The 24,694-nt window shown below is 44.4% G+C and overlaps 1 protein-coding gene across 1 annotated transcript in view; it reads right to left on the bottom strand.

The window, feature by feature from the left end:
- Positions 1 to 24,116, bottom strand: part of LOC139473687 (toll-like receptor Tollo) — a 39,383-nt gene extending 15,267 nt beyond the window's left edge. The window contains exon 1 of the mRNA XM_071256387.1: positions 23,943 to 24,116. The gene's annotated coding sequence lies outside the window, so the exon portion shown is untranslated. The remainder of the gene's footprint in view (positions 1 to 23,942) is intronic.
- Between the last annotated feature and the right edge of the window lie 578 nt (positions 24,117 to 24,694).

Raw genomic sequence — 24,694 nt, 5'->3', positions numbered from 1 at the left:
CGCGTTATGAAACTGTATTTTGTTTTCACTTGAAATATTATTTATTCTATAACAATATGTTTTATATTTCTTAAGATTATAAAAAAGTTATGTAAATTGAAAAAAAATATGGCAGAAGATTTAATGAAAGAAACATGAGATGTTAGCGTGTGGTATTTATTTCTTGTTACTTGACGTGTTGACGTTCACTAGGATATCAAATTTGTCATATCAGTTTAAGACTTGTTAATAAAACCCCAATTACAATAAACCGAAGCCGTTACGGCAGCCATGAAGCAACGCGGTCGAGTTATGACTCACGGGTTTCAAATGCGTGCATTTAACACCTTCGCAATAACACAAATGTATCCGATACCTTAATGCGTTACAGATTATTTCAGCGTTAGTTGATGGAGGAATTGCACCTATAATCAACGCAACAAAACACGGTTTTATGTCTTTATTAAACTGACCAGGAAAGTTACATATTATTACAAGACGGCATGTTTGCGAAACATGAGTAGGCTATCACTTGGTTAATTACCAAAGATAAGATGCAGATCTCATACTCAAGAAGGTGGCGAAAGGGTAAACAATCACTGATACAACTTCCCTGATGACCCACCAGCGTAATATAAATCAATCATGGCTTATCTCATATCTAAAATAGGATGCTTCCCTCCGTCTGAATCCGCGGCTAAAAATCTCGCCCCCAGCAAGAACGAGATGTCAATTTTTTTCAGGTTTCAATCGTACCTGGCGTTTTCGAGACGTGGTATTGTCAAGCGTATGTTCCATGATCATGTTCTTTTGTTGGTTGTGTTCCTTCTCTGATTGGAACATATTTCTTTGGTTTTAATCACCAGTTGCTATGGAAATTCCTATCGGGTTTGCGATTTTGTAAAGCGTTATTACTCACTGGATGACGTGGAAATGAAAAACTAATATTGATGGAGGTAGACTGTCCACGGAAGTCGGTTTCAGCCACGCTGATATTGTTGGTTTTAGTAATTGTGTGTGAACGTTACGTCATGCAGCGCGTTGCACGTGAGTTCTCACCATCTGTGTGACCATAACAACGCCACTCTGTGTGTGGGGCGGGCGGGGTCACAGCACCAGCTTCCTATATCCTGATACACGCTGAATGCTGTGAGATTATTCTGTCGAGAACACGTCCTGACTGTCAGCCTTAGGAATGTACCGTTAGGCGGCTACTTAACGACATATACACTGTATATGACATTGATATTATTTAAACTTTTGATAGGGCCAATCAGAAATGTCATTCTATTCAAATATACACTTGATATATTATGAGAATCCATTTTTTGTAATACGAAGAGATTAACATGCCTATAAAAAGTGAAATTTACTATGTATCGTGGAATAAAAATAATGTCGATATTTCACTGTGTCGAAACCACTTTTAGTCATATTCAGTGGCATAGTAACTTAAGAACTAACATGATTAAGACATTTTATTAAATAAATTTTGCTTTTCGTGTCATTTAACAACTTTGTCGCATCTCGTGACCTGATAAAGTCAGCATTGTAAAAATATCAACTCGTTAGATCACTCGTGATTATCGCGTCATATGTCATACCCTCTTTGTATGATACAGGTTATACGTAGTTAATAAAATAGTATGGGACGGTGTAGGGTTGTTGTCAAATGCTTTGTTTGTTTGTATGTTGTTTAATGCAGCACTCAGCAATATTCCACTATGTGACAGCGGTTTGTAAATAATCGAGACGGGACCATACAAGCCCGTGATTGACATTATAAGCATCCATCCACTCAATTGGGATACGATGGCATGCATCAACCAAGTCAGCGAGCCTGACCACCCAATCCCGTTAGTCGCCTTTTACGACATGCATGGGTTGCTGAAGACCTACTCTACCCCGGATCTTCAGGGGTTAGTCAATTTGCAGGTAACTCTTAACAACTAATGGGGATGAAAACCCATGGTGATACAGCCGCACTATGGTGTAGTGTTTTTGATCCTTCGTTCGTTTGTTTGTTTGTTGTTTAACGCCGCACTCAGCAATATTCCAGCTATATGACGGCGGCCTGTAAATAATCGAGCCTGGACTAGACAATCCAGTGATTGATATCATGAGCATCGATCCACGTAATTGGATACGATGACATGTATCAAGTCAGGGAGCCTGACCACTCTATCCCGTTAGTCGCCTCTTAAGACAAGCATAGACGCCTTTCACAGCAAGCATGGGTTCCTGAAGACGTATTCTATCCCGGATCTTGACGGGTATGGTGAAATGTATGTGAACGTGTATAATGCTGACAAACTAAGTGAGTGGGTATTGTTTTACGCCGCAGTTTGCAATATTCCAGCAATATCACGACGAGGACAATAGAAATAGGCTTCACACATTGTACCCATGCTGACAAACTTAGGATCGAAATCGGAGTGACATGAGAATTCGAACCCATTATCCGCGGATGCTGTCAATAACAAGGGACACAAGTTTGCTAATTCAGCACCTTTCAGAACTTCGTCAGTAATAATTACGTCGGTAGTGTGGGATATATACGCTCAGTATAACACACACCGTATTAAGAGCGATGATTTATCGCATTGAAACAGAAATAACGGAGTCTGGATAAAGCACTTTATCCTTTAAAATAGGACGTGAACGTATTAAAAATGATTTGTCAATACAGTTATATGAACCAATTATAGTCATTTCAAGTTTTAGCAATCTGTATGGAACCGAAATACTCCAATTTATGAAACAATATAATAGTCTCAATCACCATAGAAATGAAATATGTCGTTAAAAATACTCATTCCAAGTGGCAAAGCAATAAAACTGGTTGCAAATAAATTGTCAGACATCTAAACTTGTGAAGTAATCGTTACTAAATGTTCAACGAAGAAACAATTTACCGTGGTTTGATAGGCTTGCCGGAATCATTGGCGTGAAAATCAATCGTACCACTTCGCTATCGATCTGGGACTATTGACATGAAATGGCCACTTTTCACTTTCTTTGTTTAATAATGGTAATCTAAGGAAGCGGGTTGCTGGGAAGGTATCGCCATTGTATGAGATTCCTGAAGAAAATGAGCGGAAGAATCAACGATGTGCCATACAAAATCATGTTAGACAAGGCAATCAAGGGAAATAAATAGTAGATATTACACGATATTGTTTTCATTTCATACACACTGATAGATCCAGCCATGATAAAGAGCTATGGGGGCGTGGTAGGTGCCCTCGCTTGTCAGGGAGAGAGTTTGTTTAGATTCCGCTTACGCAGCAGTTCGTGAAGCCAAACCATTGGTATAGATTTCCCAAGCAATAATATAACATGGTGTTAGTTTGGACAAAAATAGTAAAAGAAATTGGGAAACATGTAAAAAAATGATTGTGTAAGGATGATGGATAGGAAGACTGATCTATTCTTGACTACTACAAAGAAAAAATATCTAAACTGCAGGGCAAAAGTATACACCCTTGTTTGACGGTGGCTAAAATGAAACTAACAAGAAATGGTTATTCGATGGTGATGAATTTGATACGAATATCATTGTTGTGTTTTGGACATTAACTTTATGGTCATGTTTGTAATGTTTGTTAAATCCAATTTTCATGTTATCCTTTCTTTTGCCCGACAGTTTATGTGCTATAGGACTCTAATCTCTTCAATGCAAAAATAGGGATTGAAATGAAAATCAGGGAAGCACTGAAAATATTAATCGTGCCTAAAACATTGGCTATATAAGCTTATATTTCATGATGATTTATCATAAATATAGAATACTAAACGAGCTTCCGTGTAATACTAATTTTATGAAACGAGTGAATAGTTGTGGTATCTGACGAGCGAAAGCGAGTCAGATATCACAACTATTCACGAGTTTCATAAAATCGGTTTTACACGTAAGCGAGTTTAGTATTTTATTTATTACTTGCCATTTATAACATTTTTAGTATTTTACTGTTGAGTATGAACAGGCTGACACCTACACGATCCACAGCATAGTCCAATTGAGTTTAACAGAAAAATACTTCAAACCCGTAGTTGAAACGTATGAATTTAATACCATACAACGATCCACCTTCAGAATTCAGGTGTCCGTTCCACAAAATTATCGTAGGACTAAGACTATCGCAACTCGCATACTTTAACTTACCCTAACGACTGTCGTTGCGCTACAATACGATCGCCTTGTGGAACGGGCCTTGCACCTCAAAGTTTACAGTAACGTCACAATACACGATGACGTAATTTGTGGAATTTTGTTGCAAGATCCATCGGCGAAACAATGCCATGTGACGTCAGCCTAGCAACAAGGTTGCTGGGGTCATCGACTGTGCATAAGCTCCTCTCAGTGATCTATCAACTCCACATGCAATGTCTCTGAATAAGCCAAGGGATGTTGAGAGCTTTCAATATTTGTTCGTGAAAAGTGTCCCGAGAGTACATAAGCACGCGTTTTGGTATTACACAATGTGTAATACAGCTGTATGTTTATTAAACGGGTGATCTCTTCACATGTATTATTACATGTTTGAAATCATTATTGAAATATCAACAACCCGGAAAACAAACAGTGAAAATATTTTAAAAAAGAAATATGGTTTATGCATGGTGTCGAGGTAACGATACTACACAATCACAAACCGATTTTCATGTATATGTTTTTAGATTAATTTTATCATACACATTGCTTGAAAGCTGATGCAAATATATAATTTGCTCCGGAGCATGTTTTCCCTTTTCAAGCTGTTTTAATTTTTAAAAGCCACATCCCAATTTCACCGTGGTGGAACCGCGTCTGTATCATATCACATTAGTTAGCGATACCCCCCACCCATCCCCAAGTCCCCACCGCCGTTATACAGATGTGTTTTATGCTCAGCAAACAAAGGAATTGATATTTCATGCACGTGCATATAACATGAACGCTGCGTTCTGCTCGGGGACACAACGCACACGTCACAGCGTCCACTGGGATCGGGTCACCATGGTGACAGATTCCTGTAATTGTATTCACCTTCTTTGTCCTTCAAAAGAATTTCCTTTGATTGGTTTTGAAATAACACAACATGGTTTTGGTCCAGTGGTAGAATGTACGCACATGCGCGTATGACTCAGGGACTAATTATTGTTCTGCAGCGCGAGTATGATTCATTAGTGGTGATGGCGGTACGGAGGCTGGATGGTGCAGGAAGATGCATTTACACCCAAAGGACCGACCTGGTCCTTGATCGTTCTCAATCTTTTAATTACAGTTATTTTTTGCACACAGAAGAAGTGTTAGCGGGGTTGATTGGTATTTGCCGTGTAACAGTTCCGCTATTACCCAATCAGCCGAAGTCAGCGTTAGACGTCCCCTCCTCCGCGTGGTGAACGAAAGACGGATTAGTCAAAGGACTGATTGAGAAGTTAAGGGCTCCTTAGCCTTAATGAGCGAAAAAAACTGACGTCAAAGATGTCATTTAATAACTCATCATAACTGAGCTGAAGAGTTTAATCAGTGTAATTAATAATCTAAGATTTCTTTCACGAACGCCGTCGTCAATATTGCATTCATGACACATTTGCATGAGGGATAAGTTTAGTTTGAAACTGTGTAAGAAAATCTATTTGCAAGATTTTCAATTATACAAGACACTTGTTCTGGAGGGATAATTAATCTTCAACATCATCCAACGATGGTAGAAATGGTGTTGCTGGGGACGTAGCTGTCGACTGCGAATGTTGTTTTACGCCGCACACGGAAATATTCGATCAATATATTTCAGATCAATATTCACGACAGCCTGTAAATGATATGTATCTGGCTTCCGTCAAACCAGTGATTGATAGCATGAACGAGGCACATACAGTTGTTAATATGACGTTGGTACAATGTGTGAAGCCCATTTCTGGTGTCCCCCGCCGTGATATTGCTGGATATTGCTAAAAGCGGCGTAAAACCATACTCACTCACTCACTCACTAATATGACGTTGCAGCGCGGAGACATGTGCTGTGATATTACCATGATAACGCTGACCGTGCCGCTACGGTCACTTGTGTTGACGCATTAGCGTGTTATCTCCGCGCTCACCCTGCTGGTGGGAATAACAAGTAGCACGTGTCTGATAGCAGACATACCACAGCGCACATTTCCGTACAACACTTATCTACATCCGTCTCATGGTTAAATTCACTTTCACTCAATGTTATTTCACTTTAACATAACTGGAAACTTGACGCTACATCGAAACCGTTGAAACCTAGACAACGTTAATGGTAACGGTTTTAATGAAATAGCGACATGAAGTGCTTTGATCTTCATCATTTGTTCTGTTAATATGCTAACAATTACTTTGTTTATTTGAACAGCCTTGATTCGAAACGTATTTGCTGTTGCTACGAAATTCGCCATCATATTCTGCTTATTGTGTGATACACCAGTGCCGTAATGATGCGTGCAAGACAAATTTATAACAAGCGAGTGAATGCGTGAGTGAATGATGTTTTAAACAACCATCAGAAATATTAAAAAAAGCCTTGAATTAAAACAATAATACATTAAAACAGTGGTTGATAGCACGAACAACACTGATACACAGTCAGCCGTTCCACAGAGCGACCGTAGTGTTACTACCACCGTGAGTCTTTGTTAGAGTATGGGAGTCACTATCGTATAAGCTACGATCGCTTTGTGGAACTGGGCCCTGGTCACACATTGTTGCCATCAGATACTCATTCCATTCAGGCCCCCGTTCCACAAAGCGATCCTAGCGCTAGGACGATCGTAACTCCCATATTTAACACACACTTATGACAGTCCTATGGCTAAGATCGCTTTGTGGAACGGGTCCCAGCTGGCCTTATGACAATGATGGGCTCTTGTGACCTGTTCAGGTGACAATGATGGGCTCTAGTGACCTGTTCAGGTAACAATGATGGGCTCTTGTGACCTGTTCAGGTGACAATGATGGGCTCTAGTGACCTGTTCAGGTAACAATCATGGGCTCTAGTGACCTGTTCAGGTGACAATCATGGGCTCTAGTGACCTGTTCAGGTAACAATCATGGGCTCTAGTGACCTGTTCAGGTAACAATCATGGGCTCTAGTGACCTGTTCAGGTAACAATCATGGGCTCTAGTGACCTGTTCAGGTAACAATCATGGGCTCTAGTGACCTGTTCAGGTAACAATCATGGGCTCTTGTGACCTGTTCAGGTAACAATCATGGGCTCTAGTGACCTGTTCAGGTAACAATCATGGGCTCTAGTGACCTGTTCAGGTAACAATCATGGGCTCTAGTGACCTGTTCAGGTAACAATCATGGGCTCTAGTGACCTGTTCAGGTAACAATCATGGGCTCTTGTGACCTGTTCAGGTAACAATCATGGGCTCTTGTGACCTGTTCAGGTAACAATCATGGGCTCTTGTGACCTGTTCAGGTAACAATCATGGGCTCTAGTGACCTGTTCAGGTAACAATCATGGGCTCTAGTGACCTGTTCAGTTCTGGAATTATTACGAGTGATAATAAACTGAAATGAAAGTGCAAATAAATCCAAAACCATCTCAAACAATCTACACAGATAAAATGATCACGTCAGAGACAGAGGGAAACGGTTGAACACCGAGCATGCCTGTCCCGACCCAAGGTCAATCTGCGTGGTCACTCCGTGTTGTCAGATAGCCACACGACCCAAAATAGTCCCCCCTGACAGATCGTCCCCATGATGACCTTCCATCTCAGTCCAGTAATTCTCCCCCCCCCCCCCCCCCCCCCGAGCCCCCCATGTCAAGTAATTACCCATGCCACCGACTTCTGTAATCAATTACTTGTATTTCCGCTCACAGACCTCGCAGCAAAACACTTTTCCCTTGAATCATGATAGTGACTCATAACCTGCTCCGTCAACTGAGACAATTAAATAAACACATTTGCAGTTATTTATCATAATGTAACTCTCTGTTACCCCTGAATGTCAAACTTGCCTTAAGCCAAGCATATTGCGTAATGTTCAAATCTCATCACTCTTTAACGCAATTGAAAAGACGTGCACAGTTTATGGACGTTCTTGCGAAATGTATGACTTCCGCTGCACATTGTTTAAACATATGGTCGTTATGTAGTCTGTATTCAAGTACCGGTGTGAAGTTGGCATCTGCGACGTCGTAAGGCGTTGTTTCCGTCCCTATGATGGCGAAACTACGTGGTTTGCACGAGGAAACAGTTGTTTTGAAGCGCGCTACACGAGCCGGCTTAGTGCATGTGGATTAGTGGATTACCAGCGTCCAATCCTCCAGGGGATTGTCAGCGCGTGGGGTCAGCACGCGGCGAGCGCGTGCCACACGCGGTGGTATATCCGATTGGTATTTAGACATAATCTCACTCCAAAATATCAACTAGAATGTTATAAGATGGAGGGAAATGACCAACCAGAGTGGCGACAGAGTCTAATTAATTTCGAACGAATGAGTGAGGGAATGACATTGATTTAACGCCGATTGGTATAACGCCGATTGGAACTATGCAGTTATAGATCACAGCGTGTCAGTTTGATGTGGGAGAAAATTAAGTTGGAAATAATGCAGGTCCTAGACGGTTACCACTTTGGTGATACTCAAGAGAAAGGTCAAGAATCAAGAATTTATATTGTACAGAACACCCTCGTAGGGCAAAGTACAAACTATCTACATATGGGAATAAATATAACTATCAATGAAAGGTAGATATACATAATGTTCATTATATATATAAATATTGCATGATACTGGAATCTTTTTAAAAATATAATCAGGGCTTCAAATGTCAAATGTCATAATATGACATTTACCCTTATGAATGCTAGCACTGACATCATTTCATGTCAAATATCAGGTCAACGTGTGTGTGTGTGTTTGTTGTTTAACGCTGCACTCGGGAACAATCCATCTATATCACAACTGCCTTTTAGTAATCGAGTCTGGACCGACAAGCCGGTGATTGATATTGTGAGCAACGGTCCACTATTACGCACCTCTTACCCACGGTGTCAAGTCAATGAAGCCACGAGTATGATCAGTTGTTAGTATCTAATGTTGGTGGCACAACCCACTGACTAATGGCCTTGAGCACACATAAGGACCGCCTCCGTGGTCTAGTGGTAGAGCGTCCGCCCGGAGAGGGAAAGGTCCGAGGTTCGATCCCCGGCCACGTCATACCAAAAGACGTTAAAAGATGGTACTGGTCGGCTCGGAGTCGGTATACTGTGTCTGAGCTCGAGTGGGGTATTCATGTTAAACTGTGGCATGGTATCTCAGTGGGCTAGCACTATAAATCGGCATCAGTCCGGACTGGTACAAGCAGCCACACAAACACACACATGCACTTCGCTATATAAGTGCAATAATCTTGGACACGACATTAAACCCCATTTCCCCTCATCTCGCACACATAATGTCGGGGTTCCAGTCTCCACGTTGAAACCCGCCATGACACTACATGTTGGGTCCGCGGCAGTCGTGCGAAACAATTCAGATACTAACGGATAAACAAGGCAGAACAATCCGCCAAATCACAGATGTGGACACCTAGAAAAAGGCTACAGTAAGGAATCGAACCAGGGTCTTCGGCGTGATGCAATAACCTTTAGGCTTACCCTCGCCAAAGGATTAAACACGAACACCTCTGCCATAGCGTGTTTCGTCTTATCTTAAAAAGTTTCAGGTCAAAATATGCCATTGTCTGCACGATGACCTTGGATGACCTCACAACAAAGGGAGACAATTATCTTCGTAAGTCAGGTTTAACAACCGGATATGGCATTAGTCACATTTTAATTGCCATTTCTGACAATACGCACTTCAATTACCAGTAGTTGGCTTTCAAAGCTTCATTAACCCTCGTTAAAATTAATTTTTCTTGTATCAATTAGTAAAGGCAATGATATGCTTCCTGCATTCACCCACCCCCTTCATCGTGGCTGGCGAGAGTGTGCCTTTAAGCAGCACCGAGTATGCACTTGCTGTTTTTTCGTCAAGCAATAATCCCCGTGTAATGGCTCTTTGTCGCAAATAGAATCAATTATTTAAACTTGCGAGGGCCAACGTGCGACTGCGTCATGTTTCATTGCCGAAGAAGTGGAAGAATCCTCGCCGTTCCAGTCGTTGCCGTAGATAGATTATGCAACGTGTGAGGCACACCGATTAAAACGACCATTAACCATGGATATTTTACTCCATAAGCACTCTTTTATACCAAGGCAGCAAAACACAAATTCTCCCAGGAGAATGCCGACGAACGTCTGTCGTTTATACATTTGCATAGATGCAATCCCAATACTATCATGAGCGTACGCGTCCGGCCCTTTTAGCCTGAATAGCTCCCCCGGGACGTCAGCCTCCCTGTTAACGTCACTGTAGCGCCCCAGCTTCCTCCTTTGGGCTGACCCTGGGTCAACAAATTCTCCATCACCCATATCCCATTCAGACAGCAACATAATACTTAATGTTGGTCTCGAGACAAGTATCAGACTGCGTAGACAAACACAGGTCTACACCATATTCCCCAACGTTCCAGGAACGGCGATGACGGCGACGACTTTGTGCTGTGAGACTGACCCAGTGTCGACACCGGTACACCAACACCAGGGATCCCTTACATGGTGTAGAGCATCTTGAAAAGCGGCCAGTCGTATCCACAGTGAATGATGCATCGTATGTCATAGGTAATCTAATTAATTGGGAGGTTAGGGATTAATGAATATGGAAAAGTGAATATGTAATTATGGATATTCAACGATTGTGAAATTATTACTGTTAACGAAACAAGGATAACAAACGTAACCAGAGTAGATGAAACCCCGTTAAACCAGACAGCACCGTTGCAAGTGAAATTGCCAAGATTAAAACAACTGGATAAATGAATGACTGTTGTTGAGTAACGTGTTGTGTTATTGTATTGTGATTATATGTTGGGTTCCTAACTATAATTTTCCAGAAAGTTGTGTTTCCAGAATAACGGTTTCTGGACTAAGGGGTTAATTATACAAGGCAGCATTAAACAAGGAACTGATTACTACAATTCTTGTGATGCTGTCTCAAGATAAGCTAAGCACATAATCACGACAACTGCCTTTGTGTTAAGATTTCAGGATTTCAGATTTCATTTTAGGGATTCCGGGGAAGGTAGGTCCCCTTGCCCGTGGTTGTCTCATCAGTCCCCTAAGATGAAGATCATCTGAGGCGTCGAAATTCGCTGTGCTGAGTTGCGTCCATTGGGCAAGCGGGAAACCTATTGTTGTGGGTTCGAATCCAGTTTCTCCTCGGTTTGTCAGCACCATACCAGTGCCCGTGGGTTGCACGAAAGGGCTAAAAGTCTGAAACCTGTATCACTTCGGGCGTTCCTCCCACATTAACCAGACACGCTGTGACATAAGTTAAATACCGTTCAAAACGGCGTTAAACCAACCCACTCATTCACTCAGCCATTCAAACGAAGAATACCCTTGAAGATCAGGGATGAAATAGGTCTTCAACAACCAGTGCTTTCGGAAGAGGCGACTATGCTTGTCGTAAGAGGCGACTAACGGGATCGGGTGGTCACGCTCGCTGACTTGGTTGATGCATGTCATCGTATCCCATTTGCGTAACTCGATGCTCATGATGTCAATCACTGACGTGTCTCGTCCAGACTCGATCATTTACAGACCGCCCCCATATAGCTGCAATATTGCTGAGTACGGCGTTAAACAACAAACACTCACTCAAAGAAAAGAGAAACGAAAATATTTGCGTGGGAATGCTACAATCATGAACCGACGTTATGTATACCATAAAGGACTGACGTTAAATCAGGATGGAGGAACAGAACTTGACACAATCACAACGCCTGTCATTATTCATTGTGTTTATGCAACTGTGTACGACCACATTGTTATTTCGCTCCCATGAATCATAAACCCAATACTGCCTGTATGTACTTCAGGTCTACACGGTAAGAGTTCAAGGAGATCCAATCTAAATATTTAATACATATTTCTCAGTGCTGTATGCTGGCTATGTTATCTGACACGGGGAAGCTCTCCCCGGACACCGGGCAATCAATGACTGCACGACACCCATTCCATCAATACAGTGCGTTTCTCCCATGCACATCGATTCCAGGAACACTCAACTCAATCTTTGGTAACTTGCCCAGGAGAAACTTTGCCGCGAATTACGGGACTTCAATGAGAATGGCCGTGTCACTCCATCGCCGTGGCTCTCGGAGAACACCATTGATTGGCGGACCTGAGAGGTCGGATGATGAAGCAGTCGCACCAGGATGACTAGATAACACCAATGGGTAGTTAAGGAAAGATGAGGTAACACCGTTAGGATTTAGATGAAAGATTGGATAAGATCACTAGGGATAGACATGTTCGGTGGAATAGCAGAATTGAAAAAAAAGACTATGATGAATATAAAAAAACCACGAAGGATATTAGCACCGTTGATGACAATGTGAAGAATGAACTAACACCGCTGATGACAATATGGATGGTGGGGTGGGGTTGGGTATCGGATCGATGTCGAATAAACACCATTGGTGATAACAAATTAATGATTGAATAACGCCGTTGATGATAACATGGAGGGTAGAATAACACCATTGATTATAACAAAATGGATGATTGAATAATACCGGTGATGATAACAGGGAGGGTGGAATAACACCGTTGAGGATAACAGGGAGGATGGAATAACTCTGTTAATGATAACAAGGAGGGCGGAATAACACCGTTTATGCCAACAGGGAGGATGGAATAACACCGTTGATGATAACAGGGAGGATGGAATAACTCTGTTGATGATGACAAGGAGGATGGACTAACTCTGTTAATGATAACAAGGAGGATGGACTAACTCCGTTGATGATAACAGGGAGGGTGGAATACTATCGTTGATGATAACAGGGAGGGTGGAATAACATCGTTGATGATAACATGGAGGGTGGAATAACACCATTGATGATAACAGGGAGGACTAACTCTGTTGATGAAAACAGGGAGGATGGAATAACACCATGGGTGATAACAGGGTGGAGCCATAACAAAACCGTCTAACGATCTCGAAGTGCCATTAAAAATCAGTTCCATATTCACACGAAAATTACTTGGATAATTATATTGGCGAGATTGTGCACTATTTTATTGCTATTGACACTGTCCCTCACAGACCATCACTAATTCCTGTATTGTTAGTCGCAATTTCCTTCCATACCAACACATATTAGTGGTATGGTGGTCAGTGCTTGCGTCCTTGACCCTTGTATGACCTTTACATGGTTAGAAAAGCATGGACCTGCAACAGGAGAGGTACTATACCAGATATATACTACCCACAACAAGTTAAAGAAACCCCACAGTTTGAAGGCTGTGTGTTGCAATACCCACCAGCCTTGTCAGATTAACCATACATATGGAAAAAAACAACTTCTTTTGAACAGCAGCATGATATCATTTCAATATTGTCAGATCCGGGTTAGAATTGGTCTTCATCAGCCCATGCTTCTTGTAGGAGGCGACTAACGGGATCCGGTGGTCACGCTCGCTGAATTGGAAGATGCATGTCATCGTATCCCTATTGCGTTGATCGGTGCTCATGATGTCAATCACTGGGTTGTCCGTTCCAGACTCGAATATTTGTAGATAGTCGACATATAGCTGGAATATTGCTGAGCGCGGCGTAAAACAAAACAAATAACTAGTTATACCTAGCTGTCTTTGTGTGCCGTTTGATTCTAATGTAACTTCACACCTTTAGAAGACCGCAACCCATGCTTACAGTAAAAGGCGACTATGCTTGTCGTAAGAGGCGACTAATGGGATCGGGTTGTCAGGCTTGCTGACTTGGTTGATGCATGGTATCGTATCCCGATTGGATTGTCTGGTCCAGGCTCGATTATTTAAATACCGCGGCCGCCTTCATACAGCTGGAATATTGCTGAGTGCGGCGTCAAGCAACAAACAAACAAACACGGCGCAAAGTCGCATTTGCTACTTGTGCCCCTCCCCCACTCCCCATGCTCCTTGTGTTCCCCGTGACCCACCCCCCCCCCCCCCCCCCCCCCGCCCTCGTAAGATGAAAACCCACACAGCCACAACGACTCACACAGCCGACGGGTTGGTGATGTGTATTTGTTTGAATGTAAAACGTATGCCGTGGTTGCTGCAATCCCTCGACGGCTAATTACATCAACTTGGCTTCCAGATGAAACAAGGCTGCCGAGTCCAAGGAGGACAATTAAGCTTTCTGTCTGTTAACTTAAACATCTGTAAAAAGCTAAGGACGCTACACAATTAAGATGATATCGCTTGAATAATCAAGAGATGTCTTGAAATAGGATATCCCCTTGCTTGAGCAGAAGCGCTTTGAAACAAAAGACAACCTGATGTAACTAAAACTGACGTGACCATACGCCCGAGGTGAATAGTCGGGTCGGGTATGACATAATCCCCCGTCACATGAGGATGATCGGGCGTCCAGTCACAAGCCACGCCCTCCCGAGGGGAATCCCCGGAATAGATCCTGTAACGTCGCCGGCGGCTGGACAGTTGCAAGGACAAAGGTCATCCCTGACCCTTTCGGGGGATTTAATGAAGTTATTAACACCGTACGTGACCACAGCTGAGAATACCCAAAAGGACAGAAAGGAGGTATTTGGGAGGGCTGTGCGTCTGTGTGGGGACAGTGGTGTGTGTCTGTGTGGGGACAGTGGTGTGTGTCGGTGTGGGGACAGTGGTGTGTGTCGGTGTGGGGACAGTGCTGTGTGTCGGTGTGGGGACAGTGCTGTGTGTCTGTGTGGGGACAGTGCTGTGTGTCTGTGTGGGGACAGTGCTGTGTGTCGGTGTGGGGACAGTGCTGTGTGTCGGTGTGGGGACAGTGGTGTGTGGGTGTGTGGGGACAGTGCTGTGTGTCGGTGTGGGGACAGTGGTGTGTGTCGGTGTGGGGACAGTGCTGTGTGTCGGTGTGGGGACAGTGCTGTGTGTCTGTGTGGGGACAGTGCTGTGTGTCTGTGTGGGGACAGTGCTGTGTGTCGGTGTGGGGACAGTGCTGTGTGTCTGTGTGGGGACAGTGCTGTGTGTCGGTGTGGGGACAGTGGTGTGTGTCGGTGTGGGGACAGTGGTGTGTGTCTGTGTGGGGACAGTGGTGTGTGTCGGTGTGGGGACAGTGGTGTGTGTCGGTGTGGGGACAGTGCTGTGTGTCGGTGTGGGGACAGTGCTGTGTGTCGGTGTGGGGACAGTGGTGTGTGTCGGTGTGGGGACAGTGCTGTGTGTCTGTGTGGGGACAGTGGTGAGTGTCGGTGTGGGGACAGTGCTGTGTGTCGGTGTGGGGACAGTGATGTGTGTCGGTGTGGGGACAGTGCTGTGTGTCTGTGTGGGGACAGTGGTGTGTGTCGGTGTGGGGACAGTGGTGAGTGTCTGTGTGGGGACAGTGGTGAGTGTCTGTGCGGGGACAGTGGTGTGTGTCTGTGTGGGGACAGTGCTGTGTGTCGGTGTGGGGACAGTGCTGTGTGTCTGTGTGGGGACAGTGGTGAGTGTCGGTGTGGGGACAGTGCTGTGTGTCTGTGTGGGGACAGTGGTGTGTGTCGGTGTGGGGACAGTGCTGTGTGTCTGTGTGGGGACAGTGGTGTGTGTCGGTGTGGGGACAGTGCTGTGTGTCTGTGTGGGGACAGTGGTGTGTGTCGGTGTGGGGACAGTGCTGTGTGTCTGTGTGGGGACAGTGGTGAGTGTCGGTGTGGGGACAGTGGTGAGTGTCGGTGTGGGGACAGTGGTGTGTGTCGGTGTGGGGACAGTGCTGTGTGTCTGTGTGGGGACAGTGGTGAGTGTCGGTGTGGGGACAGTGGTGAGTGTCGGTGTGGGGACAGTGCTGTGTGTCGGTGTGGGGACAGTGGTGTGTGTCGGTGTGGGGACAGTGCTGTGTGTCTGTGTGGGGACAGTGGTGAGTGTCGGTGTGGGGACAGTGCTGTGTGTCTGTGTGGGGACAGTGGTGTGTGTCGGTGTGGGGACAGTGCTGTGTGTCTGTGTGGGGACAGTGGTGAGTGTCGGTGTGGGGACAGTGGTGAGTGTCGGTGTGGGGACAGTGCTGTGTGTCTGTGTGGGGACAGTGGTGAGTGTCGGTGTGGGGACAGTGCTGTGTGTCTGTGTGGGGACAGTGCTGTGTGTCGGTGTGGGGACAGTGCTGTGTGTCTGTGTGGGGACAGTGGTGAGTGTCGGTGTGGGGACAGTGGTGAGTGTCGGTGTGGGGACAGTGCTGTGTGTCTGTGTGGGGACAGTGGTGAGTGTCGGTGTGGGGACAGTGCTGTGTGTCTGTGTGGGGACAGTGGTGAGTGTCGGTGTGGGGACAGTGGTGTGTGTCTGTGTGGGGACAGTGGTGTGTGTCTGTGTGGGGACAGTGGTGTGTGTCTGTGTGGGGACAGTGGTGTGTGTCGGTGTGGGGACAGTGCTGTGTGTCTGTGTGGGGACAGTGGTGAGTGTCGGTGTGGGGACAGTGGTGAGTGTCGGTGTGGGGACAGTGCTGTGTGTCTGTGTGGGGACAGTGGTGTGTGTCGGTGTGGGGACAGTGCTGTGTGTCTGTGTGGGGACAGTGGTGTGTGTCTGTGTGGGGACAGTGGTGTGTGTCGGTGTGGGGACAGTGCTGTGTGTCTGTGTGGGGACAGTGGTGTGTGTCTGTGTGGGGACAGTGGTGAGTGTCGGTGTGGGGACAGTGGTGTGTGTCTGTGTGGGGACAGTGGTGTGTGTCTGTGTGGGGACAGTGGTGTGTGTCTGTGTGGGGACAGTGGTGTGTGTCGGTGTGGGGACAGTGCTGTGTGTCTGTGTGGGGACAGTGGTGAGTGTCGGTGTGGGGACAGTGGTGAGTGTCGGTGTGGGGACAGTGCTGTGTGTCTGTGTGGGGACAGTGGTGTGTGTCGGTGTGGGGACAGTGCTGTGTGTCTGTGTGGGGACAGTGGTGAGTGTCGGTGTGGGGACAGTGGTGAGTGTCGGTGTGGGGACAGTGCTGTGTGTCGGTGTGGGGACAGTGGTGAGTGTCTGTGTGGGGACAGTGGTGAGTGTCGGTGTGGGGACAGTGGTGAGTGTCTGTGTGGGGACAGTGGTGTGTGTCGGTGTGGGGACAGTGCTGTGTGTCGGTGTGGGGACAGTGCTGTGTGTCGGTGTGGGGACAGTGCTGTGTGTCGGTGTGGGAACAGTGGTGAGTGTCGGTGTGGGGACAGTGGTGTGTGTCGGTGTGGGGACAGTGGTGTGTGTCGGTGTGGGGACAGTGGTGTGTGTCGGTGTGGGGACAGTGCTGTGTGTCTGTGTGGGGACAGTGGTGTGTGTCGGTGTGGGGACAGTGGTGTGTGTCGGTGTGGGGACAGTGGTGTGTGTCGGTGTGGGGACAGTGGTGTGTGTCTGTGTGGGGACAGTGGTGTGTGTCGGTGTGGGGACAGTGGTGTGTGTCGGTGTGGGGACAGTGCTGTGTGTGGGTGTGGGGACAGCTTGGGGTGTGTCGGCGAGGGGGAGGGGTGTGTGCAGGGACACGTACGCACACATTTTATTCAGTACCTGTAGGCCACGGACCTTTTTGTACAAACGAAATACAAAAGAAAGTGTACACCCATGTTTGATGGTGACTAAAAATGAAACAAACAAGAAATGGATTTTCGATGGTGATGTATTTGATACAGGTATCATTATTGTGTTTTGGACCTTAAGTTTGCGGTGTTTCGGCGACTGTTTTCAGACTTGTAACGTTTTGATAACGTGTTGTCATGTTTTGGTCAAATACAATTTTTCAGTGCTTACTTTCTTTTGCCCGTCAGTATAGTTACTCAGTTCATGTAATATGAATCATCAAGCAAGGAGGTCGGCGAGTCTATAGCCACATGTGCAGCACAGCTGGGGTCCATGTCCTCTACCACGACTGTGGAATGCATTTAATTTTATCATAGGCCCCTGATACAGGTTGAATTTGAAAATTTGTTAAAAATTTCATTTTTGTTCCTCAATCATGTAAATAATGCTTATTTTTACCTTAAAAGGCGACTATGCTTGTCGTAAGAGGCGCCTAGCGGGATAGGGTGGTCAGGCCCGCTGACTTCATCCAAATGGATTGCCTGGTCCAGACTCGATTATTTCAGACCGACGTCATATAGCTGGGATATGGCTGAGTGCGGCGTTAAACACCCCCCCCCCCCCCCCCAAAAAAAAAGTGAATAAATAAATAAAATTAAAACAAACAAACAACAACAACAACAAAAACAACAATAACATCAACAAAAAACAAAAAAAACAAACAAAAAACCAACCAACCAAACAAACAAAAACAAACAAAAAAACAACACCACAAAATATTGTATCCATATGGGTAATCGAACCCGGACCCAAGGCGTGATGAGCAAACGCTTTAACCACTAGGCTACCCTAGTGCCCAAGTATTACATAATGTGTCGGTTAACAGAACTAGACCGGAAGTAGTGTGACCATGACTATGACAAGTACCCGTGACCCGACTCGTATATTGCGGCTTAATGCCCTATTTCGGCGAGTAAAGTGCAATGACATAAATACACCTCATCAACCAGTCGGGGATAGAAAATTCCCATCTCCTTTAACAATACAGAATATGATTCCCAACCAGGACACGGGAAGAATGTCATCAAGGGAATACTTCAGCACTACAATCTACACGGTGCCTGTTTACGTCCATTCTAAAACGATTGCAATTGGCAAAAGCGGAAATGAGATTGTCGCAAAGTCATCTGGGTAATATGAGAAGAATATCCGCATGTGCTTATCCAAGCTGTGACGGCGATGTAAGATCTATCTACACAGGATATACACTGATGAATTCCTCCACATTCCAGTGTTGATGATAAGACTCGGTTGTACGTGACTTGAGTCACAGTGGTTGGGATTATTTAGTGATGTTTGAAGAGTTTCGTTATATGACATATGGAAAGATAATTTTCATTATACGTCACGGACGATCCGTTATGAGACACACATCTGGTTTACATGACACGTTGGTAATACATATGCTAGAATACTATTACAGAACACGCCAGGGGAAGTAGAAAAATAAATTCAAATTAAGTGAGTGAGTTGAGTTTAACGCCGCTTTTAACATTATTCCAGTTATATCACGGCGTGTCAGCTTAATGTGGGAGGAAAGCGAAGGGATGCAGGTCTCAGACGTTTACCACTTTGGTGAAACCCACGAGCACGGGTATGGTGCTGACAAACCTAGAAACATAATCGGGGCGAACCGGGATTCGAACCCACAATAATAGGTTTCTGGATTGCCCAAGGGAGGCAACTCTGCACAGCGAATCGCGGCGCCTTAGACGACTGGGCCACCCGTGCCCCCAATTCAAGTTTAGGAAAAGATGTTGTTTTGACAGATTGTTTTTGTTTGCATACTTAGTTGCGTTGTTTGGATATGTGTAGATATTGTAAGATAAATATCATGGCCAGACTCCGCTTGAGCTTAGAGTTGAAGCTAAGGCTTCAATATAAGAAAGACTGTCACAGGATAAAGACACGCACACAGACATACACACACACACACACACACACACACAGACAGACACACACACACACACACACAGAGACAGACAGATACACAGATAATATGTCTAGGTACCATCTGTTGTCAATTACAATTGTGAAAATGGTGAGAACGACGACAATGACGACAACGACGGCGGTAAGGATGAAAACGGCGTTCCCATTTAGGTTCGTTATAACACCTTGTTAGTCAAAATGAGTAAACTTTTACCGCTGCTCCCAAGAAATAACGCTAGCATCCAACTAATTAGTGTTTCAAGCCTATAGCGGTTTGATTTAATTCTGGTCAACGTTATCACAATGGCAACTTCGTAACTTATATATGTGAGTGAGTGAGTGAGTATGGTTTTACGCCGCTTTTAGCAATATTCCAGCAATATCACGGCGGGGGACACCAGAAATGGGCTTCACATATTGTACCTATGTCGGGAATCGAACCCGGGTCTTCGGCGTGACGAGCGAACGCTTTAACCACTAGGCTACCCGACCGCCCCAACTTATATATGTAGAGTTGAAGCCAGATACAGATCTCGTGTTTAAACATAGTCCATTAGGACTTACAATTAGGTGAGGTGAAATTGGGTTTAACGTCGCGTACACAATATTCAATTACGGTCTCAGTTTAGGGACAGACAGTTATAAATAATTATTCAATTATATGGAACTTCCCTTGATAAAAATATATTTGTTTATTCATATTTCTTAAGAGGGTGGCCCAGTCGTCTAAGGCACCGCAATACGCGGTGTAGAGTTGCTTCCCTTGGGCACACCAGAAACCTATTATCGTGGCTTCAAATCCCGTTTCGCCCAGATTTTGTTTCTAGGTCTGTCAACACCATACCCGCGCTCGTGGGTTTCGCCAAAGTGGTAAATGTCAGAGCCCCGCATCACTTCGGGCTTTACTCTCACATCAAGCTGACACGCCGTGATATAACTGGAATACTGTTCAAAGCGGCGTAAAACCCAGCTCACTCACTCTTAAGTAAGACAATATGATAATCTGCCCATCTTGATTTTGCTGCCTAGGTGTGACGTCATTACCAGGTTTATACAGCGAGCTTCTCGGGTTGCTTGTATAACATGTACCAAGATTTACATGGCATATTATAGATACAGTCCGGGTAGTTTTGTCCGCCTTTAACAGGTTGTATCTATACACCTAGTTAATACAGGGGGGGCCAGGTGGCATGACTTGTCAAAGGGATGAATCACATCAGTCTGTTTTTTTATTGGAGCAATATGGCGCGAGGTGTTTATATTGTTGCTGAAAACACAGGTTAATGATTTCATGTGATCTACCTTTGTTTACCCTGCTGTGGATGCGACCAATATGTACTGGCCATACATCATAAACATGTATACGTGTTTACAAGCCATGCACGCGATGAGACCAAGATGGCGGACATGCCACGACTGGACTTCCGGTGCGACCTTGCTGAAGCCTGCTCCGCAAATATAATTCTCCGTCAGCGCTTCCACATGTTTAACCAAGTTAACGTACCAGAAAAATTAAAACAAATCTATTCTCTTTGGTAGAAATGATTATTGATCACATGGAAATTTAATTATTTTTAGCCGGGAAAAGATTGCATTGTAACGCTACACCGAGGCCTAATGACATACGGCTATTACTTGAAACGTAAAAGCGATGTAGAAAATATTAGATTATATCTGTACACTATACATTAAAAGGATGACGGGGGAATCTACAGCCTGTGATCACTTTGGCTTAGCAAATAATTGAAGAACCTCGTCCCAATACAAACAAACATCCCTTGTGTGTCTTCCACTTGGTTTGAAACTCACTGACACAAAGAGAATACTCATGATATGATCAGTCACGTGATGTCTCTAAATTCCTATTTGAAACAATACTCGGAAAAAATTAATCCCACGTGACGCAAACTCCCGTTGCCCGGAGATGATTCGATACCCGAAATGAGCCTGCTTCACATGCAGCCAGGCGGAGATAGTTGGATGGGAAAGGGGACAGCAGAGGGCGGGTCTGGACGAGATAGAGTAACTATTAATCCTTTCTTTACTATTTCTCACAATTAACTGATGATTCATAAATGCCTTGTCGTATCGCGGACCAACCAGTTTCACCCGCACGCTGAATCAAATGGCTGGTCATGTGCACGACATTTGAAATTATATGACAGACGGGGAGATTCTATTGAGCAGCCCCCCTGGTTCCTTGACAACTGTTTTTCTGATGCTGAAAAGGTCGATCAATCGTGTCTGGCTTATCGGCGAATATCCAATCTTAGCGTTAGACGGGGGGTGAAAGGATTGTGCTCAGGTTGCTGATTATTTTGTGCGGCCAGCTTAGTGTCATACCAACAGGCCGTGTTTACTGTCATGAGGATGTTGTTTAGTTTTAAGATATTTCACAGAGGAAACAATGGTCAAATATATTTTTTGTACTGTATTTCATTAAGCAGTGTTGTACTTCTGGATTCGGTGGTGACATTTGGCAATTGTCAATTATGACCTATGAATCATAGCTCGGGTCTATATACTATAATAATTACTTGCTAATTATCACACAACCTATGTATCTTGGAAACCATTGGCTAAATTGAACCTATCGGGACTCAGTAATCATATTTATATATCCTAAAAAAGTTTGAGTCCTTGGTAGTCCTTTACTGATATTTGGTCGTATTTTAGCAGAGGACGTCAAGAGTATTTCATAATGATTAAATGGGTGAGTATGTTTTTCAGCCGGTTTGGGACATATTCCAGCAATAATCACCAGAAATTGGCTTCAAACATTGTACCCATGTGGTAAACGAACCCTGGCCTTCGGTGTGACGCTTTAACCACTAGGCTACCCCACCGCCTCCTTTTATAATGAAGAGGGGAAAAGTATTACCTATCACGCGATATTGTGGGTTTATCTTTTATAATCACTTATCTCAAACTATTATCGAACACTATGGTTGAGCTGATAAAAAATTTAAGTATAGTTACAGATCGGTAGTTGAATTTCTCAAACTTTTGTATTTTCGAGATGCGGTAAGGTAGCCTAGTGGATAAAGCGTTGGTCCGTCCCGCTGAACACCAGGGTTCGATTCCCCAAATGGGTACACTCTGGGAAACATTTTCTTGTGTCCCCTACAGTGGTGGAACACCTCACTCACTGACAGTTTCGATAGACGTTAGAAGTGGTAAGTGGTTTGAATGGTGTTTAACGTCGCGTTCATCATTATTGCCCTTATATGGCTACGTACATGAACGTGGGTAGAAGAGAGGCCGAGGCAAATTGGTAGATGTTAACAGATACACCAGGTTGGAAGATGTAAACTGATAGTGAGTGAGTATGATTTTACGCCGCTTTTAGCAATATTCCAGCAATATCATGTGGACACCAGAAATGGGCGTCACACGTGAGGAATCGAACCCGGTCTTAGGCCTGACGAGCGATCGCTTTAACTACTAGGCTACCCAACCTCCTCCGTAAAGGGACTGACCAGGTTTAAGATACATTCGGATGTAATAGAAACGACACACTGCGAAGTAAAATACGCTGACGCATTAGACTAGATAACGGATAGTATAATATCAAAATAACAATTTGGAAATAGTATTGACGGATGTTACAGTTACGAGCTAAAAAACCCTAGAAACAGCTATCACATCGGTTTTGAATAAAAACACATGGCGCCATACTGCAATATGTTTAGTATTCCGATACATTTCAGAGTGCTACAACAATAAAAAGACCAAACGTGTTTTGTCAATTATTCTACATAATTGACAGATAATTGCACGCTGACACAATCGATCAATGTCACGTCTTGGAAAATAATGAAAATATCTCGCAACGTTTGTAACGAAATTCATCCTTAACAAGTTTGAGTCCAACTAAAATCCAGCGAGCCCAACGTCGTGGATGATATTTGCAGTGTGTGTGATATCTAACAGGATATTTGTTATTGAAATTACAGAAGCTAATAAAGAATGGCTGCGTTTAATTTCCCTGCCGTGCGGGCCAGCTTCATAGCTGGCATCGTCCACTGTTTTCCTACAGCTGGCTCAGCGAACGTGCAGCCCGTGATGAACTTGAATTCGGTATGGCAGTTTTAGCCATACAAAATTAAACATGGCTAATATATTTTCTCAAACATACGCTGTCTCTGCATACGTGAAGGGATGGAGATATTGGTCAAGTATCACTAGACAGGTGGTCCAACCCAATACATACAACTACTTTCATTCAAAAATGTACGTTGACAGTCGTCACAATGCGCATCAATTATTTTTGACATTTATGATGTGACGAAGTCCCGTATGATCGAGAGTGTCAACATTCGGTGTTTACATTATAACACATCTATCTTAAGCTTAAAGAGATATATGTAAAGGGTATATGATTAACACAGAAATGAAATTATAACTTACCTAAAGCTGATATTGCTGCCGAAGAACAACCACCTCAGTCTCGACCTGCCCCTTGTCTCCCAGGCGCTGTCCTCCGCCGAGTCCTCCCGGCGCTGCCTGACCCCACGTGACCTCTCACTTCCGCATGCCCTCTGTGTATCGATCTATACACGAACTGTCGATATTGTGCCTATCAGCTAATTCAATACATATAATTGAATCAGTGTTTTCCCAGTGCATCAGCTCCAAGTCAGCAGTAATTCACAGACTTCCAAAGTTCTTGCTTGAACCGGAGACGCGCGCGTGCAAGGGCTTATTGATTGGCCGCAGTCGATGTGGTTGCTGTAATGGAATTAAATGACCATCGTTTGATAGCCCGCAAATCTCAACAATTAGTCAATGTGATCAATGTTAACTTAGCTGACTGGGAAACATTCAACCCATGAAGGTTGCTTGGACATTATCGGGAGATAGTTGTCCGGAAATGGTGAAGGGTGTACTTATGGGATGGATGTGACTGTATGGAGGGAGAGTTGAATGGGGTTTAACGTCCAAGAATATTGGACCTTATAGCGACGTGCATGCACGTATGTGTGTGTGTGTGTGTGTGTGTGTGGCTGCTTGTGCTAGTCAGGACTGATGCCGATTTATAGTGCTAGCTCACTAAGTTACCATGCTGCAGTTTAACATGAATACCCCACTCAGACACAGTATACTGACTCCGAGCCGACCAGTCCTATTTGTAACCCCCTTAATGCCGAGCGCCAGACAGG

Source organism: Haliotis cracherodii, unplaced genomic scaffold (genome assembly GCF_022045235.1).
Source record: "Haliotis cracherodii isolate W230 unplaced genomic scaffold, xgHalCrac1.p SCAF_3, whole genome shotgun sequence".
NCBI classification, from domain to species: Eukaryota; Metazoa; Mollusca; class Gastropoda; order Lepetellida; family Haliotidae; genus Haliotis; species Haliotis cracherodii.
The sequence above is the reverse complement of the archived record's forward strand: the minus strand, read 5'-3'. Positions and strand labels throughout refer to the sequence as shown.